This window comes from Acomys minous, assembly GCF_964271855.1.
Source record: "Acomys minous genome assembly, chromosome: 7".
In the NCBI taxonomy this organism is placed as follows: domain Eukaryota; kingdom Metazoa; phylum Chordata; class Mammalia; order Rodentia; family Muridae; genus Acomys; species Acomys minous.
In genome coordinates, this window is record NC_140488.1 from 47,305,001 (window position 1) to 47,331,101 (window position 26,101).

At 37.8% G+C, this 26,101-nt stretch overlaps 1 protein-coding gene across 1 annotated transcript in view; it reads right to left on the bottom strand.

The window, feature by feature from the left end:
* Nucleotides 1-25,064, bottom strand: part of IL1RAPL2 (interleukin 1 receptor accessory protein like 2) — a 1,137,954-nt gene extending 1,112,890 nt beyond the window's left edge. Inside the window, exon 1 of the mRNA XM_084789849.1 lies at nucleotides 24,227-25,064. The gene's annotated coding sequence lies outside the window, so the exon portion shown is untranslated. The remainder of the gene's footprint in view (nucleotides 1-24,226) is intronic.
* Nucleotides 25,065-26,101: the final 1,037 nt, after the last annotated feature.

Here is a 26,101-nt window from a genome sequence, read left to right on the forward strand (position 1 = left end):
TATTCCATCAGTCATGACAACAAGTTGTCACTTTCAGGGACAGCTTCATATAGCATGGCACGAGTGCTTTATATAGTTTATTCACAAGTATTATGTGTATTGAAATGGCTTATGTTTTTTATAGCTAGGACAAATGTGGAAACAATTTGATGGGCTTTTTAAAGTCACATATAAATAATGTTAGAGCAAAGGGTCTCAGTATGGTTAACCTGATCCTGTTGTGTTTCTAACTTTCGGCTGGTTATGGAGGTGGGGCAGGTGTAGATTTTCAAGCTTCTTCTCTTAGGTATTTAATGTTATCCCAATATTAGAATTATTTTCACAGGACAATAGCAAAGTCAAAGGAAATAAAGAAAATCAAGCAGACTGCTTTAAATAATGAAATAGAAAGGAAGAAGGTAGTTTCTAAAACAATTTCATGTTTGCTTATAGTCTGTAGAGCATATGCATTTTCTTGCCTTTGTATGTGCATCTTCTCTGCATGTGTACAAGATACTAAAGAGACCTGTATTCCTAGAAATCATTGATATTATGAGATATTTTCTGATTTAGAAAAATATTTCAACATAATTATCCATGTGTCCCAATACCTGTATGTCATTAAGGTATTCGGTGAGAATTCAAAAAGAGAATATGAACAAAATGAAATAATAGAGCATTTTACAGTTTAAACTAAAAACAGAGTCATGAGCTGTTTGTAACAAACACAAGTAATCATCTTGAAAAATCCAGTTCTCTAAAATCAATGTCAGAAAATTAAGGCTAAACAGATCCTTTAGGGGTCATATAAGTATCCAGGGGTGAATCTCAATTTAGAACACAAATCTCCTGACACACATCCTAGCACTCTCTTGTCATGCCTAATCCTACCAAAATAAATATTATAATTTATCCCTCTTGATATGTACAGCTCTTAAAAAATAAGAACACCATATGCTGGCATACCTATACTGACTGCTACTGGTCCAAATTTGGAGGGAATACAATGTAATGTTTCATCATCTTTTTTACAATGTTCCATCTGGATAAAAACAGCAGGCTTATTCATTGCAGAACTGGTGATTTCCAAAAGAGTAATATTAAATGTTTGTGGTGAAATATTCAAAACAAGTCTCATATATATGTGTCAAGAGTAAAGACCCAACTAATTCTAAAAGGGGTGGTATAAAGGCAATGTCTAGTATATTAATTAGGATTTGCTTTTCATTCTTTTATCAATGCTAACGTTTATTTGAACTTAAATCTCCTACTTCATTAGTGTCAGTAAGCAAGTGATAAGTCATTAAAATTTCACTGGCTCTTTTATTTTGCTGTAAGAACAAAAAGGCTGAATCTGATAATAGGTCTCAAAGTAAAGAGTCTTAGCAAGACAAACAGGTGGTTCACTTTCTCAGCACAAATGAGTCAAGCTGTTCCTTTTCTTTTTTGCCCTTTATTTCTCTTGTAATCATTTTAATTTTTAAAAAAATCTTTTAAGTAGTCGACCAGATCTTAATTCACATAATTTATAAGTGTGTACTTACTATTGATAGTAACCTACTTTGAGTCTCCCCGTATAATAAACATCTTTTTGCTAATAATCACCAAAAAAATCTTCATGTCAAAAAGTGAACAAAAACTTCACAAAATTAAATAGCATTAAACAAAGAAGTTGCATCTATGTGGTGCAAAAAATATAAAACTAATCACAAAATATTTTCTCAATACTGGAAAAACAGACTGTATGTAGCTATGTTCCACATCATTATAAATGTAAGAAACTGGTCATTCCTTTGTATTAAAAGAAATTGTAGCCTCAGGTCTGGAGATATGACTCAGCAGTTAAGAACACTTGTTATTACTGCAGAGGACCCAGGTTCAAATCCCAGAACCTACATAACCAGCAACTACTTGTAAATAATAGTTTCATGTGACCTAAGACCATCTTCTGGTCTCTGTGAGCATTGCACATGCATATGGTACACATAAATGCATGCAGGCAAACACTCATACATATAAAATAAAAAAATCAATAAGTGTTAAGAAACCACATTATCTGTATAATATTTTAAAACTTTTGTCTTTAGAACTCACATTACATATCTACTTTAAGAACTAAGGTTTCCTCAAAGTAAACATTCAGTTATTGAGACAGTACTATTTGCTGTTATTAAGAAAACTCCAATGGACATAAGAAATACAAGAATCTGCACTAACACATAAAGGTTGAGTACCCCTTTTATAAAATGCTCTGGGATATAAATAGTTCAGATATATGTATTTTTTAAATTTTAGAATACCTGTTATTGTTGAATATTCCTTTTCAAAAAATCCAAACTTTTTAAGTGCTTAATATGTAACTTATATTCTTATATTTATAAAGCTGTCCATCCATTCTCCACAGTTGAGTGGAGAGAGGGGTCTGACTTTCGCACGTACTCTGGTGCCTCATATTTGACCACGTCCCCTTCATGATAAAATGTTTGGAAATATTAGGGATACAAGGGACATAAAATAATGAAGGTTATTTACAGTAAGCCAATAGAAAGCAATTCCATTTAAATCAGTAACAAGATAAGGCAATCTACTCTCCCCATATCTATTCAATTGAGTAATTAAGAATTGGCTGGAGCAATAAGACAACTAAAAGAGATCAAGGGGCTATAAATTCAAAAGGAAGAAGTCAAAGTATCCCAGTTTGCAAATGATATGATAATATGACATAAACAACTCCAGAAATTCTACCAGGGAATTCCTACAGCTGATAACACCTTTAGTGAAGATAAAATTAAAAAAAAATATCTGTAGCCCTCCTATGCGCAAATGACAAAGAGACTGAGAAAGAAATCAGGAAAAAAAAATACCATTCACAATAGTTTCAAATAATATAAAGTATCTTGAGCTAACTCTAAGCAAGCAAGTGTACAATAATAAGAACGGAAGATGGAAAGATCTCTCATTCTCATAGATCAGTAGAATTAACATCGTAAAAATGGCCATCTTACCATAAGCAATCTATAAATTCAATTCAATCCCCCATCAAAATTCCAACACAATTCTTTACAGATCTTGAAAGATCAAGTCTTAACTTTTTATGGAAAACCAAAATACCCATAATAGATGAAACAATCCTGAACAACAAAAGAGCATCTGGAGGTATCACCATCCCAAATTTCAAGCTGTACTAGAAAGCTAAAGTAATAAAATATGCATGGTATTGGCATAAAAACAGACAGGTTGATCAATGGAATTGAACTGAAAATCCAGGCATAAATCCACTCACATATGGACACCTAATTTTTGGTAAAGAAGCCCACAATACATAATGTAAAAAAAAAAAAAGCGTCTTCAACAAAGTGTTCTGGTGTAACTGGATGCCAACATGTAGAAGAATGCAAATAGATTTATATCTATCACCCTGCACAAAACTCATGTCCAAGTGGATCAAAGACCTCAACATAAAACCAGATACACTGAACCTAATAGAAGACAAAAAATGGGAAATAACCTTGAATACATTGGCATAGGAGACAACTTCCCAAACAGAACACACCAATAACACAGGCACTAAGATTGACAATTAATAAATTGGACTTCATGAAACTGAAAAGCTTTTGTAAAACAAAGGGCAGCATCAATAAGACAAAATGGCAGTCTACCAAATGCAAAAATAAATCACCAATTCCATATCTAACAGAAGGCTAATATCCAAAATATATAAAGAACTCAAGAAACTAGACAACAACAAGTAAAATAATTTTAAAATGGGGTACAGTTCTAAACAGAATTCTCAACAGAGGAATCTCAAATGTCTGAGAGAAAAAGAAATGCTCATCATCCTATGCCATCAAGGAAATGCAAACAAAAAAACTACATTGAGGCTCCACCTGTCAGAATGGCTAAGATAAAAACAACAAGTGACAGATTATGCTGGTGAGGATGCAAAGCAAGGGGTAACACTCTCCCATTGCTGGGGGGAGTAGAAACTTTTATAGCCACTATGGAAATCAATATGGTAGTTACTCAGGAAATGAGCAATCCATCTACCTTAAGATGCAGCATATTCACAAACATTCACATGCTACTACAAGGACACCTGCAGAACAATGTTCATAGCTATATTAATAATAGCCAGAAATTGAAAACAACCTAGATGTCCTTCAACCAAAGAATGCATAAAGAACACATGATACATTTACACAATAGCGTGTTTACCCAGTTGTCAAAAACAATGCCATCATGAAATGTGCAGGCAATTGGATAGAACTAGAAAAAAAAGCATCCTGAGTGAGGTAAACCAGACCCAGAAATATATCATGGTATGTATTCACTTAAAAGTAGACATTACCTGTTAAGTAAAAGATAATCATGCTACAATCTATTGATTCAGAGAGGCAAAGCAACAAAGTGCTCAAGTGAGGACACATGGATCTTCCTGGGAAGGGGAAATAGAATAGGTATTTTCAAGTGGACTGATGGGAACAGCATAGTTCAGGTTGGGGGAGCATGGGGAGTAGTGGAAGAGATGACTGGAACGGTGGGCCTTTTTAGGGGGGCAATATAAGAACTTTGTGCAGTGGAAACTCCCTGGAATCTATGGGAATGACCCTAGTAATGGGGAGTATCGAGCTTGAACTGGCCATCAGCAATCAGGCAAGGCTCCCAGCAGTGCGACTTGGACATCAACACAGCCACATAACCTTCAACCTATGATGTCTTGTCTGTAAGATGTGCTGGGGTGACGGTGATGCAGAACTTGTGGGAGTAGCCAAACAATGACTGGTCCAACTTGATGGCCCATGCCATGAGAGGGAGCCTGTTCCTCATCCAAAAATCCAGGATTGAACCAAATATGACTGATAAAATGTCAATGAAATGATTCCTAATGATATTCTGCTATGCTCATTAATTGGAGTCTAGCCCAATTGTCATTATTGAGCAACTTATGGGAGCAGATGCAGAGATACATAGCCAAACACTAGGTGAAGCCAGGGGAACCCAAAAGAAGAGGGGAAATCAGGACTATAGGATCCAGAGGGGTCAATAATACCATAAGAGTACAACCTACAGAATCAACTAAATGGGGTCATGGAGACTCATAGAGACTGAAGTGACAAACATGGACCCTGTATGGGTCTGAGCTAGGGGCTCTACACATATGTTATAGTTGCATAGCTTGGTATTTTTGTGGGTCCCCTAACAAGCAGTAGTCAGGGTATCTCTGATTCTTTTGTCTGTGCTTGGGACCTTTTTCCTCCTAGTGGTTCATCTTGTCCAGCCTTGATATGAGGATTTGTGCCTAGTCATATTGTAATTTGTTATGCCATGTTCAAGTGATATCCATGGGAGGCCTGCTTTTCTTTAAGGGAAATGGAACAGGAGTGGATAGAGGAGTGAGAGGCAGTAAGGGGAAGAAAGAGAGGAGTGGAGATAGGGGAAATTGTGGTTGGCATATAATATGTGTAAAGAGTAAAAAATAAAAATGTAAAATAACAACAAAAGTAAAGTAGTCCGTAATGGAATTATAAAATCATAGCTTTTCATGGATACTTATTTTCAGTTCGTCCTTCTTTCTTTCTCTCTTCTCCCCTATCCTCTTACCTAATCCTAACCCCAACTTAAATGTCTCCATCCCTGGAGCTCTATCCTTTTACTTTCATGTCACATGAGTTCTGCTGATTTAAGACCTGTAACACAGGAGATATCCCCAAATGGCACTGTAATCCAGTCAAAAACCCATGGCTTTCCTCTCCATTGGCTAGATCTGGGTAGGGGTTCAAAGTTTACTGCACATATTGTCCTTGGCTGGTGCCATAGTTTGAGCAGGACCCCAGGACCCAGATCTGCCCATCATAATGTTCTTCTTGTAGGTTTCTAGGACCCTCTGAGTCCTTCTATTTTGCCATTCTCCCATGTGTCTCTCACCTAGAGTCCAAATAGGATGTCCTCCCCTCTGACCCAGTTTCCTGGTAAGTGAAGGCTTTCGTGGGACATGCCCCTTGGGCTAGTATGCAGATATAAGTGAGTATATACCATTTGAGTCTTTCTGCTTCTGGGTTAACTCACTCATGATCATTTCTAGTTCAATCCATTTGTCCACAAATTTCGGGAATTCCTGTTTTTAATAGCTGAGTAGAATTCCATAGTGTAAATGTACCACAGTTTCTTTATTCATTCTTCAGAGTGGAGTCTGACTTTCACACGAACTCTGGTGCCCCATATTTGACCATGTCCTCTGGATGGGGAGGCATGGTGACACTCAGAGGAAGGATAGCAAGCTACCAAGAAGAGCATATACAAGGGGAGAGGGTCCCCCTCAGTCACAGTCATAGAGGAGGGGAATAAAGGCTATACAAGATTAGTCCAGTTGCCATTTCATCATACATGGCCCCCTGAGGGTCCTTGGAAAATTAATGGATAATGAAGAAAGAACTACATTATCTTTAATGGTGCGGCCTCTCACCATTCCCAGTTCCAGTAAATAGCCCCCATGCATGGACATACAAGCAAATGTAATTGAACTAAGTGGGATGAAAATGCCTCCAGCTAAGTATGTATGTTTATAATTATTCACAGGCCTAAGGGAGAGTAATTGGGTGAAAAAGGGAGAGAGGGAGGAACAGGAAGATACAAGTGAGGAAAAAAACAATCTAGATGTACTCTGAATAAATTATTTAAATAAATGAATAAATAAATAAATAATACACACAAAAGAATTTTTAAGTTACTACTAAAGTAAAAATCTGGTTATAAAATATTTCTAATTTTTCCTACCACTCCCCCCAAAATAGAGATTGTGACTTTCCATTTTTGGCTTCAAAAAATGGACTTTAAGAAAGGCCCCCCCTCATTTCTCATTCCTAACAAATATTAACTAATCCTAAACTACAAAAATAAATAAATTCACAAATTCCTGCCTCTTATTAAACTAAGAAAGTTCAGGAGCAGCTCCGCTGACCTGAAAGGAACGATACTCAAAGACTACAGAAGAGAAAGAACTTAGCTGTGTGAGTGTACAGCAATACATGTAGGAGCTATATATTAAGCCATGTAGAACTCACTGCTGCAGAGCCACATACATTTTCAAAATGCTATAGAGACCTAGAAAATCACTGTGAAAGGAAAATTCCATTTCTGCAATAAGTGGAGAGCCAGGTGTTGCACAGCATGGGCTAAGGACAAATGAGGATTCAAAAGTCCTCAAAGCACTCATTTTTCTTTTTTCAGGTATGATAGAATGGAAATGTATTTCAAAGCAATAAGACACAGCATTTTGCAACTAAAAAGGAAAAAAAATCATCAGGTTCATTAAGCAGCAGTGGTGTAATGGATGTCTGGGATAATCTCAAAGCAATACTATCTCCTTCTTCCTGTACTTTTTGTGTATTTATTGGCTAGCCAACTTAGTAATATGATTAGGGCACACTTCTAATGACACAGGGTCAGAGTATGATTTCTATTGTCAAAGGTTATCTTCCTACATGCTAAATTGGCTTTTTTAATTCTGTAGTTAGAGACAACCATTTGGCCGCATCTCCAGCAGCCACTTTGCAATTACATGCCCTTGGGCAGGAGACATAGGATACATACTTGTGCTGACTCATTTCTATGATTGAAAATACTCTGTGGCTTTTGCCTTTTGTCCCACTGAAAGAGAATCAGCAGCACTCCCTGTGTGGTACAGCTGCTCCAATAGTACTTCACTAGTCTTAAAAGATTGTCATGATAAATATACACAAAAGAAAAGTAGTGATAAATATGATTCTTTTGCAGCAGTGTTTTTCAGAGGGTAATAAGCAGACCCCTGCATAGAAATTACCCAGGGTGATTTAAAGTTAAAATGCACATTCTTTCCCCAGACTTACTACTGTACAATATCACAGTGAGTTTAAGGCTATCCTGGGCTATATAAAAGTTATCTCAGATGGAGAAAGAAAAAGACAGACACAGAGACATATGGGAATAGAAGTAGATACAGATATACACATAGAGAGAGGAGAGAGGGAGAGGGAGAGGGAGGGAAGGAGAGGGAGAGGGAGAGGGAGGGAGGGAGAGGGAGAGGGAGAGGGAGAGAGAGAGAGAGAGAGAGAGAGAGAGAGAGAGAGAGAGGGAGAGAGAGAGAGAGAACATATAAAGACCATTGTCTATTGAAATATTTTGTAGCTTAAAGGTTGTTGTCAGAGTCCCCAAGGAGTTTTATTAGAACATGTCTGCCTGTGGCACGGCTTTAGGCCTATGAAATCAACTAGAGCTCAGAGCATAAACCTGGGCTTCTGTGGTAGCAGCTGTGGAGCATAGCTTAGGCAGGAACTATCCTAAACCTTTTACTTACTTCATTCATCTAATTCCACAAAATTGCTTCAAGTTTGGTACTATTATTGTCTTCATTGTGTACATACAGTAACTGGAGAAGCAGGCTTCCAGAAGGTAAGTGACTTGCCCAGAGCCACAGAACTGGTTAATATGATGCTGAATGGAGCATTCAACCTTAGACATTTATTTAGTTCTTTCCAGAGTCCCTATGGACTAAAAACACTTTGAGCCTCTCACAAGAGGCAAGAATACAGGAGGATGCTGTTCTTCCCCTCCTCGGATTCAGAACAGAGAGGCTGCTATTCAATGACCTAAGATGAAAAGGAGAGATGACATACGCAAGGTCCTTAGTCAAATTCTTACAGAACTTCTCAAGAGAAAGAAAAATAAAATAAGGCGGGAAATTTACTTTTAGAGTTAACAAAGGAAAAAAATCTGTAGTTCAGGCACTTCACAAAAAACAAACTGCTTTTGGTCAAATTAAAGCATTAAAAATTAATATATGCTAACTAATATGTTTGGCTTGAAAGCCCAAAGAGAATCCTTGTGGGTGTTTCAGAACTGCTTCTTGTGACCTGACAGCTGGCTATTGCAGGAAGTGAAATTTCACAGTCCAAAAGAAAGTTTAGTTCAGCAGCAATTAATCTAAGAGCTGGGATAAACCACATACAATGTGAAATTCCATGAATTTAAACAGCATCTCTCAACATACTGACATGAGGTTGTTTTTCTTGAACTGGAGGGTCTGGATGGGCATATTTGAATGGTAAGCCTAGCTACTGGGAACCTTATGAGGAGGAGTCAAAAGGGCAAGAAGAAAAGGATGCAGACAAAAGTATCAACAAATGTGCTCACATTTTTCAAACTACTATTCAATCAGTGCTGTTTGAAGCTCTACTCTTATCAGAATTTCCCCTACATACACATACCTTCTTATGCACCTCGCTCCTCAAATGACCTGGTTCTACACTGATACTACAGATTCAGTTATACTCATAGCCTCAAAATACCAATAGGAAAGCAAAATGAAATGTTTTTATCACCTCTAACCAAATTCAGTATTGTTGCATTGATTAAAATCTCACTATGATCTCCAAACTGAAAGGTTACCCGGCCTCTAGTCCATTTTAGTATTTCCTGTCCCTGGCTCTTTCTGGTACTTCAATTTGTATGTCCTCCCTGTCATCTTTCTCCCACTGTGTCACCACCAAAAAAACATCCATGTTCTGTCATAGCTTTCCAGTTCAGTTCACATCTGAACAACTATTCATTTTATGAGCATTGCAAGTCAAAAAACATGGTCCTACAAGGAATATTACAGTTGTGCTTCAGGCCTGCATACTTTATGATGTCAACAAGAGAGATCCATTAATTTACAGTTCTGTGCTCAGTAGGGGAGCCATATAATATTCTACATATATTTAGTTCTCTACAATGTAGCTTAATCAATATGGCACCTCAGGCAACTTGAAATACTGAAGGCAGCATAAAAGAAAGATTGTCAGACCAAGAAATTTTATGTTCACTGATAGGGATTTAACTGCTTTGGAGGCTGCAGAAGCTATATATATTTAGAAGATTATAGTAAAGTCAATGATGGGAAAGAGTCAAACAGATGTGTATAAAAGGTACTGAGGGAGAGAAGTGATTTTTCTTAGGACCCTGTGCTGGTTAGTTCTTACTGTCAACGTGACAAAACCTTAACTCACTTAGGAGGAGCAAACCCCATCTGAAAAACTGCCTCAATCAGATTGGCCTGTGGCTATGTCTGTAAAAGTATTCTTGATTGATGATTGATGTGGTAAAGCTCAGCCCACCATGGGTGGCACCATCCCTAGACAAGTGAACCTGTGCTGTTAAGAAAGCTATATGAACATGAGCCAGTAAGCAAGCAGTGTTACTCCACAGGTCTTGCCTTCAGTTCCTGCTCTGATTTCCTTCAGTAGTGGACTGTGACCGGGAAGTATAAGATGCAGTAAACCTTTTCTTCTGAAGTTACTTTTAGTCAGAGTATTTAGCAATAGAAAGCAAACTGGAACAGACCCCAAAGCAGATGTTTCTAGGTTCAAGCACTGCTGATTGTTTTGATATTTTCTACCTCAAGAGTGTCACTTGATAATTTTCAAGTAAATGTCACCTTGAAGCAATCATCGACCTTCTCTGTCTTAGATTCAGAACCTTGCAAGTGGGCTGGGAGAGTTAGGCTACTTGCCTATAGATGTCTCTATGCCCCATAGTTCTGTGACTTTTAGAAGCATGCTTTGCTTATCTTAAGGAGCTGTTCTGAGGTCCCAAAGAAATATTAAAATGCAAATGCCACAAAAGTCATAGGGTGCCATATGATATAGAATTATTTTAAATTATGTACCTCCAAATAAAACCAACAACATGTATTGCTCTCCCTCCCAATAAAGGAAATGGACTTCTGAGCTTCAATTTTCAATTAGTATCAATATTTATAATTTTACTTCTCTGCGATTTTTAGACACAAAAATAATCAAAGGCTCAAATTATGATGTTTATTAAGAAGATACCAAGCCACTTAGAAATGCTGGGCATATTTTATGTCAAGGCAATTTTTTCACTGCTGTATGGATCTCCAAAATAGCTTTTTTCTGTTGCTATTTCATGAAGACTAATAGAAATGATAGGAGGATTAAAACCAAATAATTCAATTCTATTTCAATCTATAACCTGTAAGGGGTATTGTTTCTATGTGTATGCATATTTTTCTATATACTACTAAACTCTTCACACAGTTTACAGACCAGCCATTAGTTAATAGGTTTTGGGCATGTGATTAATACTTAGGCATTAAACTCTTCATGTGGTGTATGTATGTATGTATGTATGTATGTATGCATTGTATAGTGAGGGCCTACATCTGCACACATTATGTAAAGATAAATTAATCCTACTTGAATGATACCCCTTTCTAGTTTCCCAAGAGAAATATTGTAGAGGAATTTAACATCAATCAAGAGACAGTGTATTCTAATGCAGTATATTCATACCACATACAAAAGAAAGAGATGTTTCTTTACAGAAAAGTTCATACATTCTGAGAGAATGTTCCAGTTCTGTGACATCAAGACCAACATTCTAGCAAAAAGAGGTCATACTCAGGGAACACCTGCCTGCAATAGACAAGAAACTTAAAGCATATGGTTTTTTTTAATTAAATCTAAACTGCAATATACTGTGCCTAAATAATTCTGTATTGAGAGCACTTCATTGTGAAATGTCTCTTCAATTGAGACAATCTCTGCTAATAATTTTACAAACACAAAATCTAGTAAGGCCAAGTGCAACCATAGAAGTTCCTGTGTTTTGATCATGTACAGAAATCCTTGGATTTAATTAAAGCAAATGGAGCAAATGTTGACATGCTATTAACTAACAAATTCCTTAGGAGGACTGTCTCCTAATTCCCATTGGATTTGGAACACAGTTTTATAATGAATGCATTAAAAGATAAAATTAGCAACAGTTTAGGCTTTAATTTTTATTTTGGTGCTAAATATTGAATCCAGGGACTTGTGCATTATAGAGGAGCACTCTATCACTAACTTACATTCTCACCCATGTTTCTACTTGTATCAAATAATATTATACTTTCTTCCAATTTGGCAAATGGTTAGTAAGTATACATACACATATATATGCATATATATATATATATGAGTTAGTGCAATATACTTTGTAAATCATAAGCTTATCCATTGACAGAGTATGATTTACTAAATTTTAGAGTTTTCAGTTTGTAAATATCATAACTATTTTATGACATTTTTGTCAGCCCAGAATGAACACATTTTGAATGAACGAATGAATACTGATTGTCAATTGTACCCTTTTTACATAACTTCAAGAATCAAACCTAGCCATAGGAAATTAATATACTACCTCTACTGATTTGACTATTCTGAACATTTTATATTTAGACAATAGTAGACTGAATTCTTTTTATATCTATTTCCCTTCACTTCTATGTTTTATAATCTCATCTATTCTGTACCAGAGTTTAATTCCTTGAATGCTGACATATAATTGCCTATCCATTCACAAATTGGCAGATTTTTTTTTTACTATTTTGTGGTTAGTTAGAATCTATTTCCTTTTTTAAAAGACTTTAAGATTTTAAAATTTATGTGTATGAGTGTTTTCCCTATATATATGTGTGTATAATATGTACATGCCTGAGGCTGCAGAGGTCAGAAGAGAGCATAAGATAACCTGGGACTGAACTAACAGATGGTTGTGAACCATCAAATGGGTACTAGGGACTAAAGAGGAATCCTCTACAAGGCCAACAAGCTCTCTTAACAGCTAAGCCAAGAGTACAGTCTCATAATCATTTTCTCTCTCAATTTTTAATTAGCATTTATATCACTATGCACTGCTCTATATATTAAAAACCATTATTTACATTTTGTTGCATGTATTCATTTATATGCATTAGTGTGTAGGTGGGTGGGCATGCATGTGCAACGGTGCCAGTGTGGAGATCAGGACAACTTGTACGAATCAGTTCTCTCCTTCTACCCCATGGGTCCTGAGGATCAAACCAAGGTCATCAGACTTGGCAGCAAGCACCTTTATCTACTGAGCCATCTAACCAGCTCCAAATAGTAGCATTACTCTCTATTAGGTGATAATTCCCTGGTTTCTCTCTGTGACATGAAAATCAATAAAATATATATGGAGAAACTAGTATGCAATAGGCAGAAAATGGAGACTTAATAAGTATTTGCTGACTCCAGATTTACTGATTGAGAGAAATAATTCCTTCCACTCCACTTCTCCTTTTAAGCACATCCCTACCAAAGCTACCTGGGTGGTATGTAATTGAATATTGGAACTGGAAAAGACTATAGAGGCCATAGTTTCTCAAAATGTGCTTCAAGAACCACTTGTATCAGAACTACCAGGGGATCTTGTTAAAAATGCCTATTTCTGTCCTACCCCTCCCAGATAATCTGATTCAATAAATCAGACTGGAAGACTACAGGAAACTGCCTCTGTAATAAGCACCCTAGATAATTCAAATGCATACTAAACTCTGAAAACCATTGATTTAGTCTAGTCTTCCCACTCTATAGATGAGGAACTTTGGATCCATCTGGGCGAGTGCCATGCTAAAGGTTTCAGAGCATGGTAGAGGGATAATGACAGAGAATTAAAATTGGGAATACCAATACAGCACCTTCTGTCACCTTGGCTATTCTCTCTTATAAAGTCTTCTTGCCCCTGCAAATAGGATCCTCCCTCTCATACTTCCTCCACAACTGTCAGTGTCTGACACACCATACGTACTCAGTAAAATAGTTATCATTAACCTTGGTCCTTTGTGAACTAAATGACCAAAGAGTCTCCATTAGGACAGTGTTTGTTAAAAATATAAAGTAACAAATATAATGCCCATGAAAAGATCACTGGACTCAGGAGGGAGATCTCTGTATTTCCTGAACCAAATGTTGAAAAAGCTCCTAAGTAGAAAACAGTCTTCAATCATGGGCTTTGGTGACTAAAGTAGCCCTGTAGTGACATTGCCTGCCCAAGGTCCTGAAACCACTCTGCACACCCACTGTGATCTATTTAAAGGAGCCAATTCTTTTTTTTTTTTAGAATATATACTTTCTGCCAAGCTTTCTATCAGAAGGAAATTATAAATTACATGAGCTACCGCCATAACTAAAAGGCAGTAGGAAATTTTGAAATGAAAGTTGCTATGCTTATCAGAAAGACTCAGTACAAACCTATTACTATGTGGTAGAGAAAAAGATAGAGTAGCCATTTAAGTCTTTTTGTTTTCTTTTAATTTAAAAAATTAAACTACAAAATAGTACTTTATTGTAATTAAACAAAAATGTGAGAAGAAAAAAGTTATTCAACTCTTTACCCCTTCTCAACTCTCTATAATGCACCAATTTAAATTTTGCATCAATTTAGAAAGAATCCAAATTATTTCTATCCCTTATTAAACTATGTATCACATTATAAACATAATACACACACACACACACACACACACACACACACACACACACATCTTGACAGTGAGAATCTTATTCCTATTTTCTTCATAAGATTTTTTATTTTACCAGTAGGTAATAAACTATTCATTTTAGCAAGGCTAATGCTCCAATGAGAATCTCCCTTTGTCTGGACTCTAGCTCTTTAATGGCTACAAATTCTTAGATGCTCTGTTCATAGACACTCAAGTCACTGGTAACTCAACTTGCCTTACCATCTATGCCCAAGATAGCATCACACAGATCCTAATCACCCTTACTCTTTCTTCCAAATTTTTCTTATATAGTTTTAATCCCTGGCTTATTGCTTATTGCAATTTGTACTCTTATATTCATCTGCTTGTTCCAATGCTTTTCTGCTAAATCCTCTAATAAAGCCAAGACACGTATTAGCACATCTGCCCACTGCTTCAATTATCATGCTGAGCAAAGCTTGAAGAAATTATACATATAAATTCAAGACTTCTGTCTTCATTTGAGCACTCAATGCTACCTACTCTTCTGTTTTTACTAATGTCCTTTTTCCCTCAAATCCCAAAGTTCTACTTAGGTGATTCAAATTTCTTTATCATCTCTCTCCCAATTTAACCTCAACAAATGGCAGTGACTGGTACTCTCAGAGACAGCAGAAGCCCAACAAAAGCTTTTTACACCCTTTCCAATAAATCTGTAGCAAAAGTACGTGAGTATGCTCTCTCCATATTTACACACACACACACACACACACACACACACACACACACACACACTTTTTTTCTTAAATTTGAGGTAAATCATTCTCACAGTCACATATCTGTGAAGAAAATTAAGGGCATGGAATTCCTAAATATAAAATCCTGTAGAATTATTCACCTTGAACAAAACACTAAGGAATTAGGTGGATAAGAGAAAGGGTATGTTGATGCAGGAGAGCAGAAATGAGAAAAGAATGTGTACAGCCAGAAAGTCAAGTCTGACCAGGAAGTAGAATGCAAAAGTGTATTCTTGAATAGAAATGTATGGTCAGTGTTTGGAATAGCTACCATGGGAAACATATGGTCGAGATGTACAGATGCATTCATGTAAAGTCTGCTTATCAGCACTGTGGACTGCAGATGTAGTCATAAGCTAAGCGCTGGTTTAAGGACAGGTAGGTGTTAGCATAAATATCTTCCCTGGAAGGCTTTAGGCATACATATATGGGAGTAGAGAAAATGGTCCAGGAAAGTGGGAAATTTTCTATAGGTTACTGACCAGATAATGAATCCAGAACATAATGACCATATCAGCAAGAGTAGCTAGATAAAAAGGAAGCAATATTAAAAGTAATAATCCTCAGATTTTAAATGATTGTACATTTTACCTTTCTAAGTACAACTTTCAAGTGTATTATGTTACTACCCATTGCTTACAAAATGCATTATCTTTATGGGAACTGAATTCAATTACCATCTGCAAATTATAACTAGGTTTTTATTAAAACATGCTATGATACTAGTATTTTAGGATATTTTTAAGAAAAGAAAAAATAAACATATCTGATTTAATTAAGCCTTTAATTGAATTTTGATAACATGTATGCTGTGATAAAGGAGTCACAGAACTCAATTATATAAAATTAGAAAATTTGTTAATGTTCCTTACATATATATGTGTATATGATTATGTGTCATATTTAAATGCATGATTTTCAAAACTAGTTTGGCTTAGTTTCATCTCAGGCAGCTATTTCAACAGTTCTTTGACTTTAGGAATTCCCTTCTTTTTTTATTATAATATAAATACATAATTTTTCCCTCCCTTCAAACCCTTCAATTTACCCTTCTTTGCTCTCTTTCAAATTTATAGCCTCTTTAGAGTTCTTTATTCTTTGTGAATTTCACAGCATACACCTCAATCCCATTCACCTCCCTGTCCTTTCGCAAGCTAATAAAAAACAAAAACAAAACAAAAAGTTCTTGTTGTGGAAGCTGTAGTGTGACACCATGTGTTATACTGTATATCCTTTTGTCCAAACATCTTTACTTGCAAATGTTAATTGCAACGAGTCATTGGTCTGGTTCAAGGCCTCTGGATTCTGCTACAATACCAATACTGGATCATCAGTAGGACCTTTATTCAAAACCCTGTAATTTCCCTGTGTCATGGAGGTCAAACAGCTTTGGATGTGCAGCATCAGCCCTTTCATGTTGACCAGCGGTTCATAGATGCAGTAGATGTTGGGCCAAATCAAAGACCTGGATCTGGGCCAGGTAGTAGCTGAGCCAGCCAGTTTTCCTATACCTACACCATCAGGGCCAGCTCTCTAGCACTGCCCCAGCTATTTTATCCAAAGCCTCAGCCATCAATAGGCAAGGCCAGGTCTCCTGTCCCCATGTCCTCCAGGCAGCCTTATCCATGTTCATGCCACCAGGTCCTACTGTGCTGCCCAGGCAAGGTGCAGGGCTATTGCTTCTTTTTTAATCAGTTGCTTTTATGCACATATATGTATGTGACTTCAGGAACTGTATGAAATTTTGTGTTTAAGTTTCCCCTTCTGAAAAATAGTAGTGAAATTACTACCAGCCTGGGTGTGTAGCTTGATAGTAGAATGCCTTCTCACCGTGTTCAAGGCCCTGGGGTTAGACCCTTGTACTTCAAAAAGCATGCTACCCACTTCCCTTTCAATGTGATAAATTCTGAGACTGAAATTTATTAATTAATACATACAACTGATTAGAAGAGTACTCAGAACTCAGTACCAAACCCACCTATTAAACGATATAAGAACTGGGAGTGATGCTAAATGGAAATTTCTGTTTCTAAAAAGATTTAAAATCTATCATGTTACAAAGTCATTTGAGCCCTCCACATAATGTATAAAATATGTTAACAAAATAGTTCATGAAAGTTGCACTTGAGAATAAATGTAGACTTATATCTGTTATATGTTAGTTATTTCTGTTTATCTTTATATCTTGCATGCTTTACAGATATATATTTTTCAGGGTTTATATAAAATTAGCTATTGATATTTTTATTTTTATCTTTATTTTATTATTATAAAAATTACTCCAAGTTAACTTTTATTGTAGCTATATCTGTTGTCTTTTTATTTTTCATTTAACCCTTAAATTCTTCTCAAGTTAGCATTTAATTTTGACTAGCGTATCTTACAAGTTATATAAGCATAATATTCATTCCCACAACAGATTGGATATCTGAGAACCTCATACTGAGAATAGAAATACTGAGTAGCAATAAGCAATTGCTCCTAGAAACAGAACATGTTCATTACATATTTTAAGAATTTTCACTTATTGTCTTAGAATAAATTCTTAGTGAACCTATGAGATCAAAGAAGGTGTTGCCTGTTTTTATATGAACATCAGTTTAACCTCTAGAATGGAACAACTTAAATGGTGCATTAGCTCAGCCATATTCTCAGTCTCTTCATTACTATGGTTTTCTTTATCCTTCCAGCTTTCTTAATCTGACATGTGAAAATCATTTGTTTGCAGAGGGTATAAAATATCTTCATTTTTGTGAATATTTTCCTCACAGATTTTCCCAATCTTGTTGTAAGATTGCTTTTATGTGTAAATTTACTTTTATATTCTATCCAATAGTCTATGTAACAGATTTTGGCATTTCTGAAGGTTAAATGTGATAATATTTCCCATTGAGTCTTCATTTTCATGAAATGATTGGAAAATGGTGTCTTCATCTTTAGGTTATAAACACTAATAAATAAAATGTTTTAAAATACAAAATATTTTGATGCCTTTGTTTCATTTTTCTACTTTTTCATTATTAGATCTTAGATTCAGCTTATTAAAATAGTTTTAAACAATAAACATGAGTGTTGATTTATTAAATTTTCCTTCTATTTCTAACCTTGTTGTCACAGCATACTTATAGAAAAAAATCTGTCTTTTCCATCTGCACAATTTGAAAGTCTCATTTATCACTTCTTTAAAATTCAGAATATGCCTGAGTTTATTCTTTAGACACTGTGCTGTTACACATTTTTTGCCAATTCCTACATATATACCACTGCCTGTTTATTATTTCTCCAGTGTAATTTGTATGTAGTAGCATGAGTTTCTTGAAATTTTCCTTCAAATATTCATCTGGAATATATAGTGTTTGAAGTGACATAAACATCCAATTTTCTGCCAAAAGGATCAAAATGATTCCTATAATATTACTTACTTACTCGTCTTCTGATAACACTGTAAACTTTCACAAGCTGCATATGCTGGTGAAAGTATACACTTTTGCTTACATGTTCTGGCAGAAATGAACCCAATATAACTCTTTATGTTGATTTCAGTGTGCTACATCTCCACATTCTAATAAAGTAATCACTGGCTCCATATGAAATCAGAGCACTTGAAATGTGGCTAATGGACTGATAACAGGAAATTTACGTTACTTAAATACAATCAAACTTAAATTTCCACAGTCTAATGTTTATTGGATAGAGCCCATCTAGAGCATAGTGAATTTTAAAAGGCTATACCACAATATTTCACAGAACTATTAACAGACAATTGGCTTGACAATTTCCCTTTTAATTTGAAACTATCATGGAGATATACAGACCTTCAGCCAAATGCAAAAGCTAACTAGTTGCGTGTTTTTAAAGCCAATCCCACTATATAAATATGTAATGGATGTGCTCTCTGTGATTGGCACTGTACAAGTAAAACAGGTAGTACAGCCTTTACACAACTTAAAACTCACTGGAGGAGATAAATGATACACAAATAACAGTAATTGTTGTATAACAAGGCCAATGCCATAGAACAGAAAATAACAAAGCACCAGGAGAATTCCAAGCAGAGAGTTATTATTTGTGCTATGGGCCATAAGAAAAACAACAGAGGGCTGCACGAAAGAGGTGATAATTAAACTGCCTGTGGGTTGTGTTCAACAAGCAAAAAAGTAGATCATAGAAGTAAAAAAAAAATAATGAAAGAATGACATAAAGAAGGCACAGAGGATGAGTAACAAAAGTCATGTGAGATGATAAGTGGTCTGGCCCAGATCACCATATGTTCAGGAAAACAGAGAAATAATGCTTATGAATTTTAAAAGCTGTAGATATCCAGCTTTGTAGCTAATAAAGAGAGAATAACATTTTTCAGATCACTGTCATCAAAGATTATGACACCAGAGCAGTAATAGATATGTGATAACAATAATATACAGTTTTACAACTTATAAATGTTAGTCACTTCAGAAGATTATTATAAACATTAAGCAAAGTACAAAAAGGAGGAAGGTCATTAACAGACCATAACCAGGCAATCATAAATGTTAAAAATCCATTAAAAAGTATAATGGTCTAGATGTCTCCTATATTGACACTCATCCAAGTAAGCCGGAGCAAAGAAACCAACTTGAGAACAGTACTTACTACAAATGAAAGATGATGTTACTGTCACAGCAATTATAAAAGGTATAATAACTAGGGGATGCCTCAGTGGTTAATAATAATGACTGCTCTTGTGGTATTCTCTTGTTTAATTCACAACACCCACATGTAGTCTATCACAGTAGTTTCAGAATATCCAATGCCCTCTTCTGGCCTCCTCTGGCACTGCATGCATGTTGCGCACACACATACATGTAGTCAAAATACCCATATATAGAAAATAAAAATAAATAAAATCTTAAAACACTAATAAAAGTAAAACATTAATTTCTGACTGTAAATTGAAAAGAGGCAACACATTATGTGGGTCACCAGATATGGAAAGAAGGATACAAATTTTTCAAAATGATTAACAAATATCACCTAGTTCAAAGTATCAGACCTGATGCTTGAGCAACTACTAAATGGTTGGTCATGCTAGCACATAGGTACAATGGTCGATAACCTTCTACGGTTAAAAGGTAACCTATTTTGTGTACCTAGCAACTTTCTAGTTGGTAGAAATTATTCAGATTTGATAACAATCTGTGCCTCTTACAATAGATCCATTACTTAATATTTTAAATAGTTAAATATTTTAATTATAAAAGAATCATGCAGTTACTAAAACTGAGAAAGATCAAGTCTCTAACCTCATTCTGATTTTATATTAAAATATGCACATATAAACTATATAAAATAGAAATATATAAATTGTTATAACTGTTTTACTAGATTTAAGTTTTTAATGATTTTGGTAAAAATTCAGCAAAGGAAAGAACCAAATGAGCCTCAGGAAGATTAATCAAAATATATTTTGGACAGCAAACCAAAGACAACACGTAGAAACTTTTATAATAGGCCCCATCAAGAATCTTGAAGAACTGAATGATAGAAGGAATACTGCAAAGCAGAGAACACATTCTAAAGACAAAACTGGAAGTACATAATTAAAGAAAGGATTACAGAAGCAAGAATGGATGAAGAAGACAGAAGAGGCCTAAATGAATAAGATCATAAGTCCTGAGAATAAGGAATAATGGAATCATTAATAGAAGCAGACAATAAAGTTTGACTTGAGAGAAAACATCAAACTAGTGTTTGAATTCAGTTTGTCTTCCATATCCATGGGTTCTGCATTTGTCATAGATCCATCCTTCATGGATAAATAATATACATAAAATATATTTGCAAATGAACAAGTATAGACTTTATGAATGCCACCACTCCCTAAAACATTCTAGTATAATAACTATTCATATAGCATTGACCCCATGTCAGCTATCAGTAACCTGGAGATGACTTAAAATATACATAAGCATGTATACACGTTATAGACAAGTCCATTATGCCACGCTATATAATGACCATGAACATCTGTGTATTTTGGTATTCTTGGTGTCTTACAACTAACCTGATACATATGTCAAGAAATGACTTAACATTTTATAAGCTTATAGGATACCCAAAACAAAACAAATCAGGTTTAAAAAAAAAATGAAAGTCAGGCAGGAAGCCAAGGTATAGAAACTTGAAGATGGGAGATTTAAAGGAAAATATTAGGTAAGAAAGTGGCCAAAGTCAGAGTCATTGAAAAAGAAATGTATGTTTTCACAATGATGGATAGAAAGTTGGCTGGAGAAATCCTGATAGCCCACATTTAAAGGATAGGTGCATATTTGTCTTAGTTTTGCATTTTATTGCTAAAGAGCTTAAACTGTGGAGTATTTAATAATACTACTTTATTACATTATCTCTTCATTGAGAATCATATGGCATTCTCAAATGGAGGAGGCATTGTGTGCATCCTTCTAACTGACCCTCATGTGATCCTTACTACCTAGTTATATAAATACCCAGATATAAGAAACAGAATGCATTTCCCCTTAAAGAGTACTCACACTGCTGCAACTCTCATGGAATGTATTCAAATCACCACACATTCCTTTTAAGGAGCAGATGTAAACACAGAATTTCATTTTACTGAAGTGTATGATCATTTCAACCAGATTTTGACTCCTTTTCTTTTCCTAGTTTCCTCCATGTTTTTTTTTTCAAAACAGCAGAAATTCTGAGCTGAGCCACTTCCTTAAACTAGACAATCTAGCATTTTAAATAAAATAGTGTTTATTGCCTTAAGCAAGTCTGGGATTGTCACTTTATAATTTGCTGTTTTCAGATGGCAAGGTCTTTCATAGTATTCCTTCTTAAAGCTAAATAAAACATCATTTGTTTTTGCACCTGTGGATACATGTTTCAGGTGAGTAATCAGGCTGTTTTCCAAGTAGCCAGAGGACCAGTCGACACTGGAAAACAAAGCACGCGTGTTGGCAAACAGGAACCTTGCATTCATTTGAGTAGCTGTGGCTCGGTTCACTATTTGGTAAACCAAGACACCTGCAAAAGCCACTATCCAAACACCCCATTTCCCCCAAACTCCATCCTCAGGATTGTTTTAGCTTCTGTACATAACAGCAGTACAATCCCTCAAACATTGAAACTATGCCAGTGTTCAATCTGCAGGCAGCTATCTCACAAAACTATTTCAATTCCAAGCCTAATGCTCTAATGCCTGGCCTAAGTCTGTTGGGCAAAAGCATAGCCAGCCATGGCTGGGTATCACAAAGACAACTCAAGTAGCCCCAGCAACTAGAAAGGGAATGCAAGTGGCTAGAGCAAGTGAGCCAGGAGCCTTTGATGCAGCAGCCTTTTACCCACATTTAAATGCTTTTGATTTAAATCAGCTGCCCCCAGTTTGGTACTTTCAGACTGTTTAGGCCATGGTGGCCCACAGATTAGAAAGTCTGTACCATAAGCCAGAAGCTCAGAGCTGTAGCCACTGCTTCCGGTCCAGCCGCTTAGCAGCGTGACAGCAGTGAGGCCAGACAGCAGAGTTGATGAAGGCAGAAGGAAAGGCTGATAGGCAAAGCCAGCTGAATCCTAGACTCTGAGACAGCTGGGATTTCCAGCACCCTACATCCCAGGCTAATTGCCTGATTTTCCATCAGGGAGAGAAATACGTGTTCTTCGGAGCCACCTGACAAGAAGGAAAGCAGAAAGCAAAGTGTCTGTGACCCTGTAGGCAGAGCCCAGTAACACAGCAGCATTGCCATTATAGCGCTGAAATTGTCAGGGACAACCTATGCCCAGCACAGTAGAGTGGAGATACAGGAGTGTTAGTGGTTTAACTGGCCCCTAATCTCCCACACCTGTCCCTGACACAGGCACTGTGTAGCTGAGATACTCTTTCTGACCTGTACAATGCCCAAGAAAGTTGCAAGTTTTTCAAGAACACATAGTTCCTCTCTCCCTTCTTGGGGTCTGTTTGGTTGCACCGCATGTTTCCTCTGACTGGAAAAGGAGCAACGTTGTTCCCTGAAAGTACTACACAAAATCAGTGATTGAATATGTCAGCGGTGGGCACGGGCTGCTTCTAAGTCACCAGCAAGATACTCTTAAACAGATCCCTTCCCCAGCACTGCCACCAGTGTGTACCTTCCAGGGCACTTTCCCCTGGTACTTTAAATACCAATTGTAACTTTTTCAGGGAAGAATGGGTCTTAAATACTACTCCTTTGCTAATGTCCACTCCTAAGTCCCTAGGTGGCACTGGGCTAGGGGTAGTTACAGAGACCGGAAGAAACCACTGGAGCAGACAAATATAACATATAACATACACTCAGTCTTCCAGGTCTCTCTGCCAAAGCCTTCCCCCTCCCCCTTTTTTTTCTTTTCTTTTCTTTAGTTTTTCCCCTTCAAAGTGTGATAGAAAAGTCAAGCTCTTTGCTCTGCTCCAGAGTTTCAAATCAAGACTAGCCACCTGAGGGTTACTCTTTCTTAACTCCCTTTCTGAGATCCCCTCACAAAGACTCTAAAGGGCATCTTGATAATGGAGCCCTAAGCAACTGTGAGGAAAGGTTCATGCAACCTGGGGAGGGGGGAACCATGCTCAAAAGGGCAGGAAGGATTTTTCTCAGGATGAAGAGAGACTATCTCAGGGTGTAGAGGTAAAGACAGAGATGGCTCTGGATCACCAGCATTCTCTCCAGCCTTCTGCTCCAACGGAATTCCCCCCCCCCCATGCAAGAGCCCAAATTGCGAACCCCTTGCTGTTCTACCTGGCAACCACCTGACCCCCATCCTTTGCGGGTTGCTCTCCTGGCCATAGGCTAAATAAATAAATAAGCCAGAAGCACCCAGTGGGAAATCGCCTTTCAGACTGCAAAGCCAAGCCTTGAGTCACCAGCAGACCTGTAAAGGTCTTACTGGAAAATACAAAGCTAAGGCTCTCACCTATCTGACACACCAAGCTGACCCCGACAAGTTAGGAGCCCCTGGTCGCAAACTTGCAATGGGGGCTTAAAGAGGAAAAAAAAAGAAAGAAAAACTGGCGAGTTTCCAAGTAGGAAAACTCGCAGTTCAGGACAACTAGAGCTTCTACTCGGCCTTAGACTCCCAGATGCCCCTGAGAGCACCTATCCCCAAGAGCTGGCGAGTCTGTGAGTCGAGTTTGCATTACCTGAGTCTTGCAAAAAGGAAAAAATTAACCCAGCAAGGTCCAGCAAGTTTCAGGCATGTAGTTCCATGTCTAGGGCGAGGTGGAGAGCGTAGTTCCAAAGAGCTTTAGCTTCCAAGGCGGTCAGTAAAGCTGCCGAAAGATGAATGGGGCGCTGGAGGCGGTTGTAAGATTGTGTCTCCCAAGCCGCTGAGGACACAAAGTCTCCCACCAGGTTCCCTCCACTCCCAGTCCGTAGCTGATGAGGATGCCTGAGAAGTTCGGAAGATTCCTGGAGTTCAGTGCCGCTTCCGTGGACTTTGGGGTGAACCAGAGAGGGGACAGGTTACAGGAGAGTTCCTAAATCATTAAGTCCTTTAGTTAGAAGGGCAGATACCACCGCTCAGCTCAGCCTGCCTCCAGGATTCTTCAGAGCGACTTAGCTTTGGTGCAGCCTCCTTCTAGCCGCACCTTGTCCAGGCCAAATGGTGCGTGCCAGTGCCTCACTGGGACACCCTGAAAAGGGGCGCCTCAGCAGGCGGCGCAACCACCGCTGGCGGGGCAAGCGAGCTCCAGAAGGCAGCGGAGCTACAGGCTCAGACGCGCTGCGGTGCAGGCAGCCTGGTATAAACCCCGCTTGCCTGCCACCTCCTGCGCGTCTCTAGCGCTTGCTGGAAGTCCTTTGGCCGGTGCGCAGAAGCCACTCGCCCCAGCACTCAGAGAGGAGTGCGGAGAGTAAGGGCTGCGCACTCCTCTCACACCCTACCACCTTCGCAGGCGCCTCCTAAATATGCCTGGAGTAGGGAAGTGAGAGGGTAGTGGAAGTCACCCAGAGCCTTGGGCTTCGTTGCTAACAGTTTGGTGCCTCCTGGCTGATTGACTGCAACCAGGAGGTGCGAAATAGAGAAGGACCACTCTGGCGCGTCACTGCAAAGGGCCTCTTCCGTTCCTCCTTCTCCTCCTCCTTCTTTTTCACACCCCCTTTGGATTTGAAAGCGCTGAGAGAGGAAACCGAATTAGGAGAGTGGAGGGGAGAAGCTGCTAACCCCAAGTCCCCCATCCCCTAGCTTAAAAACGCGCTTCTCTTACCTTTCCCGGGAGAAGGGAAGCGTGTCGCTGCAGCGCCGTCTAGCGTCCTTCCCAGACTAGGCTACCGTAAAGGGATGAAGAAAAGCCTTCAGCTTAGTGCAGGTGTGGAAAGTCAAGAAAGCAAAGTTTTTCAGTTTTTCTGGTCCCCAGTTCCAGCCACCAAACAAGATAGCTAGTCCATCCGGCTATGTACCTGCTTGGTTCTCTTCAGGCCAGAACTTTTTTTTTTTTTAAGAAGAAGGCTATCCGGTTGCCTAATTTTAGTCATAATTAAGCTTTCCCGAACCTAAGAGAACTCTTTTTCCAGACCCTCCTGTGTTAAAGATCCTGAACTCCCAGGGTTCTCCACTCTACCCAGGCCTTAGAGCAGGCAGGTAACATTGCCCAAAACCTGCAAGAGCTAGACCGCAGCGGTGCAGAGTGCAGTTTCTACGCTAAATACCTTCCATCTTCCGCAGCATTCCCACGGGCTCTCCATACCCTGCTGATTAACGTACTTAACAGGATTGCTCATTTAACGGGTCAGCTGAGTGCTGTGCGCTAGACTTTGCTGCTACACTGAGCTCCTATTAATTTATCTTTCTGTGCATTTTCTCCAGCTGTTCTCCCTAGGCTGCTCTGATCCTCTGCATTAGCCACAGAAAACCAGCTAGGGAGGGAGACAGAAACAAGGACCGACTGGGAGGGGGGATGAACGCTTGGTGTGTCTTTGCACAGCGCAGATCCACGCCTTTCTATTTGGCTTTCTTTGCCTGATCCCCAGGCAGAACGCATGCAGCTTTTCAGACTAAAGCCTCGACTTGGTTAAAG